We start from the raw sequence: 9,876 nt of genomic DNA, 5'->3' as shown, positions 1-9,876 counted from the left end.
GAAAATATGGAGTAGAAGGTAATATATGATGTGCACCTCTCTGATGCTTCTGGGGAAGTGAATCTGGCATAGTGGTTTTCTCTAATCTTCCTCCTCCTGGGGAATTCTAGTACATTTTTTTTTTAGTTTTTGCAAAGCAATGGGGTTAAGTGGCTTCCCCAAGGCCACACAGCTAGGTAATTATTAAGTGTCAGAGGCTGGATTTGAACTCAAGTACTCCTGACTCCAGGGCTGGTGCTCCATCCACTGGGCCACATAGCTGCCCCAGTGGGAGACCTTTCTGAACTGATTGCCTTTTCCTTCATCCTCAAGCTTCTCTGGACATACTTCCTAGATTCCTAGACTGTTGGTCTAGTTCAAATTCCTATCTTAGAGTTCAAATTCAATCTTAGAGACTTAGAGTTCAAAGATCCAAGTTCAAATTTAGCCTTAGAGACTTAATAGCTGTATTTTCTTGGATTAGTCACTTGTCAGCATTTACCTTAGTTTCTTCATCTATAAAATGAGAATAATACCAGCATCTCCCTTGCAGGGTTGGTGTAAGGATTAATTTAATTATTTGTTAAGTATTTGGCCCAATGCTCAATGCCCAATAGGTACTTAATAAATAATTGTTCCCTTCCCTCTCCTATTCCTTCATGGACTAACAAAATGGAAGAGGTTGATCTGTGACTAAATGTAACTTTGACTGAGTCCCCTTGCTTCAGGTTTCTCACTTACAGAATGGAAGAAATTCCCTGGTCAAAGAAGAAATTAATTACTGTCTTTTAGCCCTACAAATGAGCCTATGTGGAAACCAAGAGTGACGGCAGTTGATGTAATTCTCCAGTACTTGAAGAAAGAGGACTGGTGGAATTATATTTTCTGATTTTCAAGAAAAAGGAAAGTGAATGGATTTTGTATATTATATAGATTATATCATTTTATAGTCCATTTTCTTTTTAATCTCTCACCTAAATCTAGATTATTTTATTAAAAGGATCATTAGTGAAAGTTCAGAAAATTTAAATGGTAGATATCTCAGAATTGAAATGATGACTAAAATAAGCCAGTATGGTTTCATTAAAAACAGATTGTGTCAGATTAACCTCATTTCCTTTACTGATAGGATTATTAGACTGGTACATCAAGAAACAGAATGATGTATACCAGGATCTATGAAGGGAGGGGCAGGATTAAAGCTATATCACCAATCTGAAACTTTGCTTCTGTCCCCACAACAGGAAAAAAAGAAGCCATGGTGATGTCTCCAACAGATGCTTTTGAGGTCCTAGTAAAAGGGCTGAATATCGCCCACGACAGCTCTGGTGTAAGTTTGGACATGAACTTCCGAGAGTCAGGTCGAGTAGAAAAATATTCCCAAACACTCAAGGTTGGGATGTGAAAATCTACCAACTTTATTTTTGGAAACTCAGACTTTTTATAACAAAAAACTAATATCAGGAATGACCAGTTAAAGGAGACCCTGTTTCACAATTTCCTGGGTAAATTTACAATATTTGTTCTTAGAAATCTGCATACTTCTCTATCAGAAAAACCTTTTACAACCACCTCTGGAGGCACAGATTATCCCAGGTCAGGGTTCACTGGAGAGCCAACAAATCCATACAATGAGCAATAATATCTCTGATGGAAAAAGTCACCAAAATATGTGAAGATCACTCCTGGAGCTGGCCCTCTACAGGGCCAGAACAGAACAGAACAGAACAGAACAGTTGAAATCTCCCCTATGATACTGTCCCTTATGAACTGCTCCTAGTTGGTGAAGCTGCCTTCCCAGTACTATTAAATAAGAAAGATCAAGACTTAATTGCTGCTTCCTGTTATGAGCAGGGTCACATGAAGACTACCTGCAAGACTGTATGCTGGCTCAGTTTCTTTGCAATGCTGGGACTGGCTCAGCAGTAGTTAGGAACTCCTGTAGGGGTGCACACATCGATGAAACCTCTCACTGGCATTTTCTTTTTTTATCTCTTCTAAAATATTGAATTTTAATTAAGTTTATAAGCTAGTATTTTGAATCCACAAATGTATTTCTTTTTTTAATTTTAAATTTCTTTATTTTCATCCATTTGTACATGCATATTTCCAAATTACAAAATTTCCCTCCACCTTCTTTTCCCACCTACCCCTTGCCTCAGTAGGGAATAATCAGGTTACCATTGTACATACATATTTTGATAAACATGTTTACAGATTAGTAATTTTTGTTACAAGGAATTAGGATTAAGGGAAAGAGATACACTAGAGATAAATTTTTATAAAGTGTTCATCAGATTTGGAAGGGTTGTTTTTTTTTTCTGTGTGTTTTGTGTTGTTTTTCTTCCTCTGGTTGGGAATAATATAGTCCATAATCAGTCAAATACAGTTGTCCTAACTCTCTGGACTGTTGAGAGGAGTTGCTTCCATCTTATAATGTTGACGTGTGCAATTTTCTCTTGGCTCTACTCCTTTCACTCAGCATCAGATCCCATAAGTCATTCCATACTTCTCTAGAGTCCGACTATTCATAATTTCTTATAGAACAATAATATTCCATAGTATTCATGTACCACAACTTGTTTAGCCATTCCTCAATTGATGGGCATCCCCTCAATTTCCACTTCTTTGCCATTACAAAAAGAGCTGCTAAGAATATTTTGGAACATGTGGGACTTTTCCCATTTTTAACAATTTCTTATGGATATATAGTCCTAGAATTGGAATTGCTGGGTCAAAGGGTACAGACAGCTTTATTGCTCTTTGGACATAGTTCTATATTATTTTCCATCACTGGAATTCTCCATGTCCTTGGGATGAAAGTAAAGATGATGAATAGCCTTGAGGACTCCCTAGGAGTTTACTACATGAATGCCTCTGACATCACTTTGGCCAAAATGATGATTCAATTTGTAAAAAATGGTGAGAGCTTATTCACTGGGGGGTCATGGTTGGAGCTGGTCAAATGAAAATGGATGTGCCAAGATTCTGTGCAACTTCCCTAGGAACCAGATGACCAGTGTAGCTAGTGTGTATTTCACAGATGTCTATGGAGATACAAACTGCCTCAAGGTCTCTAGGAAAGTATATAAAATTCTATTTACAATCTGATGAGTATCAGGGTATGGTAAGAATAGTATTAAGAATTTAGGGGCAGCTAGGTGGCAAAGTGAATAGAGCACCAGCCCTGGAGTCATGAGTACCTGAGTTCAAATCCAGCCTCAGTCACTTAATAATTACCTAGCTGTGTGACCTTGGGCAAGCCACTTAACCCCACTGCCTTGCAAAAAAAACCCTAAAAAAATAAAGAATTTAGACACAGTTCTCTTAAATGAAACAGAATTAAAACTCAGCATTTTGAGAAGAATAAATTTCCTTTGTATTATCAAGTGACAGGCATGCTATGGATAGACGTTTACTTGAAGTCCATCATCTATGAATTATAGTTCTTTAGAAGGAGAGCCAGAGGATCATTACCATATAAACTTCAGTGTCCATTTTGGGAAAGGGGACAGAGAAGAATTGAATAGAGAAATAGATATAGTAGTTGGGTTCTTCATGAATTTAAGTCACTAGACTGGGGCGAACTTTGCTTCTAAGGACTAAATATGCCAGAATATATGATGATTGAGTGAGTTATTGACAAGGATCTTTGAACAAAAGGTGGGGAGAACAGGAATGATTCCTTTAGGACATAATAAGAACTAATGTTATTTTGATGTTTGAAAAAAGGAAAATTTTTGTGTTTACTTACTATCTAGGTCAGTGACCTTGATTTTAATTCCTAGACTATTAGGCATTCTAGACTATTTTATTAAAAGCATGCTAGTATATATGTTCACAAATATAGATGAAGAATATCTAGAAATGATATTGATAACTATAAAGAACTAGTGTGGTTTCATTAAGACTAAATTATGCCAGATTAACTTTATATCTTTTTTCTGATAGAATTAGTAAGTTCACAAATCAACAAGGTATTCTAGGAGCAGATGGAACAAACATTTATTAAATGTCTACTAAGTGATATGCACTGTGTTAAGAGCAAAACAGATAGCATTCCATTTGATCTTCACAGCAATCCCAGGAGGTGTTGCTGTTATTCCCATTTCATAGTTGATGAAACTTAGACAAAGAGTTGGATAGTCAATGATTTCCCCTGTGTCACACAGCTACCAAATGTCTGGATTTGAACTCAGGTGTTCCTTTTCCATGCACAATATTCTATCCATTGCATCTCTTAATTGCATCTAGGGAAAGATTAAATGTAGATACTGGTAAAGCCTTTCAGAAATGCTGTACTCTGGTGTTCTTATAGCAAAAACAGAAAAGTATGGATTCAGAATTGGTTCAAATTGTCAATTGTGAGGAATAATGATTAATGGTTTCTTGATAGAAAGAGTCTTCTGGTAGCTATATACTATATGTCTGAGCCTAATTGTATGCTATTCAACATTTACTCAGTGTCCTGGATAAAAGCATAGATGGCATGTCTGTCAAAATCAGAATCTAAAAAGATATAAACAGACTAGAACATTGACCTGGATGAAGAAGATAAAAATTATTCTGGATAAATGCAAAGTCTTTTATGTGGGTTCTAAAAATCAACTTCAAAAATGAAGAATGAGACAGGTTTGTCTAGATAGATCTTCAGAAAAAGATCTTTTGGGTTTTTAATGGGTTGCAAACTCAACATGAATTAACATTGCCATGGCAACTAAAAAAGGAAAAAAAACTAAGTCTTCATTAAGAGATGTTCAAGTTCCACAATGATGCATTATGCTCCTTCTCTACTCTGACATGGTCAAACTACATCTACATATTATGTAATTCTGTAAATTGTTCTACAGAACCCCAGGTAGACATTTGGCCTGTTAGTCTGACGGTGACAAGATGTTTTCTAAACTCCCTGAGAAGCAGACAACAAATATGGCTGAAATCTATTTCATAACTACAGACAGGTTTACAGATTTCCTCAAGGTCAAATGGAAGAACCAATAGGAAAGGTGCCCAAGTAGAATGATTGTAATGACAGATATTAGAATTGATGTTCACTTCTACAAAGAACTATTTGGAGTTAAGATGCTGGAAACTGAGACCAGAATGGTGAGGGTACTGTATTCCCAGGGCCAGAATGCAAAATTTGTTGATCAGTCAGATAAGTTTTACAGTTGATAGACTGTTGGACTTAGAGTCAGGAAGACCTGAGTTCAAATTGGGGAGCATTATTGTTACCGTTGTATCATTTGATCATTAATATTAATCTGTAGAATATTCTTTTTTTCCTGACAAAAGCTCCATCTTTTAGTCTAAGTAAAGAAACTACTCCCAAATTGACAGAGGATACTTCACAGCCTCCAAGGCAACTACCTGAGAGGAAACCCTGGTTTTGTTTAAGTGGAAAGCAGAAGACTTCAGATAGACCTTCCCCCAGTGACATGACCCTCTGTTCTTTCTTTCCCTCTCATCAGTGTGGGGGCAACATCATCTGCCCAGGAGGAGAATAAGACAGTGAACACCTGATTGATATGGAATATGTTTTTCTGGCCAAGAAGAAACTACTCTGTCTCTCTCATTGAACACCTGGCATTCATTGAGGGTCAGAGAGGGGTATGATAAGTCACACCTAAAGACCAACCTATCACTAATAAAGTTCAGGAGAGATCCCAGTGTTGTACCATCAGAAGACAATTGGATTTAAAACATTGGACGTTTATTAGCTATGTAACTCCTGGCAAGTCAACTAACTTCTCTCTGCCTTGGTTTCTTCATCTGTAAAATTGGGTGTGAAATCTAATGTCAAAATAGGCCAACTCCTAAGTATCTTTTAAGACTTGGAGGAAGGAAATGTTATTCAGAAGCAGAACAATGGTTTAAATAAATTAACATTTATTTTTGGCTATGATTTTAATTCTAGAAGGACGGGTTATACCTGTACAGCTTTTTCAATTTTTTTTTCAGCTAAAAGGCAGTGAGAAAAGAGACTGGCTCTTACTTTATTTACAGTTAGTCATATTTTCCCCCAAGGCAATTCTGGGACACACCCTAATTTCTTTAGAGTTCTAAATTAAATGTTTGCTACTGACTACCTTAATTGCACTTGAGCTTGTTGTCTCTAGGCAATTTTTTGTTAAAACACTCAAGTTCATCACTAAATCATTTAAGTTTTATTTAAAAGAAAATTTCTGCATCTGATTGTAAGCTCACTTATTCTATATTGCTTCCACAATGACATTTTCTTGATCATGAGTCCAAATTCATTTTCTTGTTAGTTTTCTAATAAAGTCATATCCTGCCAGCTAAACCTGTTTTTCCACCTTCAAATTCCCTAATCTCAAGTAAAACTCAACACCCAACCTGTCTGTCACTATTCCCCAGTTGAGCAATGCTGGAAGGTGGAATCATGCTGATTGAGTCCACTACAAATTTAATATTCTAGTGATGCAGTAGATAAAGCACTAGCCCAGGGGTCAGAAGGATCTGAGATCAAATTTGGTCTCAGACATTTGACACTTACTAGTTGTGTGACCTTGAGCAAGTCTCTTTACCCTGATTGTCTTGAATTCAGGGTCATTTCCAAGTCCTCCTGATTCCTATCTAGTCACTGAACCCCCTTGCCTTCAGAGTAGAAAATAAAGCTGGTGACTTAGCACAGTATTCCTTCACTTATCATCATCATCATCATCATCATACTCTCAGACCTCCTAAGTGCACTTAATTGATGGGGTCTAGCCCTCCCACCATGTACCTTACTGCTGCTGGACACCTATTGTATTCCTAAGTAGAACATGAAAATTCATAAAGTCATAGATTTAAAATGAGAAGAGACCTTCACTGCAACCCCCTCATTTTATAGATGAGGACACTAGGACCCAAGATAGCAAAGTGATTGACACAATGACCCTCAAATAGAGCAAATAGTAGAGCCAAGATTCAAACCCACATCTCCTGACTTCAAATCCAGTGCCTTTTCCACTGTGTCAAGAAATTTTTCATTCTCCCTAATTCCAGATTTTTTACCTTCCAACTCCTTACCTCCAGAACATGATCTCTTCCTAGTTATTGACTTTGGTCACTTCGTAACTCTCTGAATGCTCTGCCCTTACACCCTCATTTTGTCCTGTTTAGAATAACCTACCTACCATCAGGAAGGGTTTTAGGAAAATATGATTATACTTGAAAAAGGATTATAGAGGCCATTTATTTCTGTAGCAATATTATATAGGGAAGCTACTTGACTAGGCAATTCATATATGGTATTTTAAACTTAAAATGCATCATTTTAAGGATTTGAGACAATTATAGGTTTAAGCTGGGTTGGGCTAGGCTGGGCTGGGTTGGGCTGGGCAGGTTGACCTGGAGTGTAGAGACATGAACCTTCAAGTCTTAAAACAGACTTCTGTTCATTTTTGTGGGTAGCAACTAGCAAAATGGATAGGGAAAAGATAGAGTGTTTGGGGAGAGGAATTGGCTGGTCAAAGGATAAAATAAAATCACTGGCATCTTTAAAATGTTAAAAAAAATAGGAGATTAATTCTTTCCCTGACAAAAAAAACTTCTAACCTAAATAAATGATCTAGTTACTTACACATGAGATAGAACATTTTAACAAACAATAATTTCCATTATCTGTAACTTGGGAAGTTATAAGGCATTTCTTCAGATCATAATCAGGGAAATATGTTTCACTGGTGCAACACGTGAAAAGGGGAGGATAGTTTATTAGAGATGGAATAAGGGGGTTCTGATGTCTAAATATCCTTGGCCTTTCTACAAATTAAAGGAGCAAAACAATCAGACACTGACATGGAGGTTGCAAAAGTTGGGCTAAAACTTTAATAATCTCAAGATTTTTTTCTTTTTGTTCTCTTTTTTCCTTGGATTGAAGAAGCAGCTAGTTGTGCTCATTTACTTACTGCTTCCTTAATTGTGGTTGGATCTACTACTGAGAAAGGCAAAAATCTCTTAACTGAGCTCTTTATATAACGTACTTAGCCACTCTCTGTAATATTTGATATTCCTAGAGAAGGAAGGAAATAAGCATTTATTAATACCTGCTATATTCCAGAAACTTTGGTTAATTTCTTAATAAATATTATTTCATATGGTTCTTTCAACAACCTTGAGAAGTAAACACTGTTTTTATCCCCATCTTACAGATGAGGACACTGAAGCAGAAAGAGATTAAGTGACTTGTCCAGGATCACTTAGCTAGAAAATACTTGAGCCTGGATTTGAATTCATCTCTTCCTGACTCCAAGCCAAGTGATCAGTCCTTCTATCTAAATAAATGTAAGAGAGAAAGTCCCATACCATGGACTTTACTGACGCAATCAATTTTTGAGGACTCCTCATAACTAATCTAGACCATGGGCATGAATGGCACATACCTAAAGTTCTGCTTTGGGGGAAGTTGAGGCTGGAGGATATCTTGAGCTTTCAATAGTGATTAAGTCAGTTTTATACTCACACTATCACATATCAACATGGTAAGTAAGACCTTGGGAAGAGAAGACCTCCAAACTGATTAAGAAAGGACCAACCAGGGGCAGCTAGGTGGTGACATTGATAGAGCACTGACCCTTGAATCAGTAAAAGTTGAATTAAAATTCAGCTTCTAATTGTCTATAAAAAAAAAGATGTAAAAAATTTAGAATTGTAAAGAAAACAAATTAAATTAAAATATGGTTTAAAAAAACACAAAAAGGGGCAGCTAGGTGGCGCAGTGGATAGAGCACAGGCCCTGGAGTCAGGAGTACCTGAGCTCAAATCTGGCCTAGGACACTTAATAATTACCTAACTGTGTGGCCTTGGGCATGCCACTTAACCCCATTGCCTGGCAAAAACTAAAAACAACAACAACAAAAAAAGACAAAAATTATTAACCTTTCCAGGTTGAAAAAATATAGCAGTTTAAAACTTCCATGTTGAGAATGGGCCTGTGAATGGTCATTGCACTTTCAGACCAGACAAGATAGGAATACTCAGGCCCCCAAAATCCCAGCAGCAACATAACAAACTGATTTAGGGATTTCTTTTGTTTTTTTTAAATCCTTGAACATCACTGAATCCCAATTGTAAACATGGAGGAGTCTGTCTTTCCTCTTGCTCCTTAGTCTTACTTTGTTCCCTACATTTTGATGTCTATCACATATAATCCCTAATCACATATAATCTCTCATTCTTTAGTCATTGACACGATTAAGACTACAGAATCATCCATTTGGAACTAAAAGTTACATTAGTATCCTACCCAAGCTCCATTTCCAAGGTCGAATTACTTGCTCAACACCATATAACTTTTGATCAAACCCAGGTTCTCTTCCCAGTATTCTTTTCCCTAACTTCCATTTTTCTGATCAGTCTAAAACTGACTCAGTCTCTTATTCGGGACTGAGTTGAACTCATTATCTATCTTGTCTACCTGAGTGCTACAAAAAGCAATTAGGTCCTGTTCATGAAGAACTGATGGCTGGTTGATATTTTTATCTTATGAGTTATCAATGCCTAGCAACCATTCTTTTTGACTAACATAATATACCATACATGTAACTGCTAGTCATAGTACAGGTAATTTGCATTCTTCATGCCCTTTGTTTTCCCAGTGAGGCTGGATTACTAAAATAATAACAGCTAGGGGGATCACCAGGCCTTTGATCTCTGTCATTCACCAGCTATGAGTCTTCATGCAAATCATTTAAATTTTTTCTATTTCAGTTTTCTTATCTGTAAAATGGGCATAATAATGGCACCTAGCTCCTAGAGTTGTGAATATCCACTGAGATAATATTTTTAAAGAGATTAATGCAGTGACTGGCACATAGTAGTATTTAAGTTTAAGTATTCACTTATTATTATGACAACCCACTACTGAATGACTATGGATTTCATTGAGGG

This window comes from Macrotis lagotis, chromosome 7 (genome assembly GCF_037893015.1).
Source record: "Macrotis lagotis isolate mMagLag1 chromosome 7, bilby.v1.9.chrom.fasta, whole genome shotgun sequence".
NCBI classification, from domain to species: Eukaryota; Metazoa; Chordata; class Mammalia; order Peramelemorphia; family Peramelidae; genus Macrotis; species Macrotis lagotis.
The sequence above is the reverse complement of the archived record's forward strand: the minus strand, read 5'-3'. Positions refer to the sequence as shown.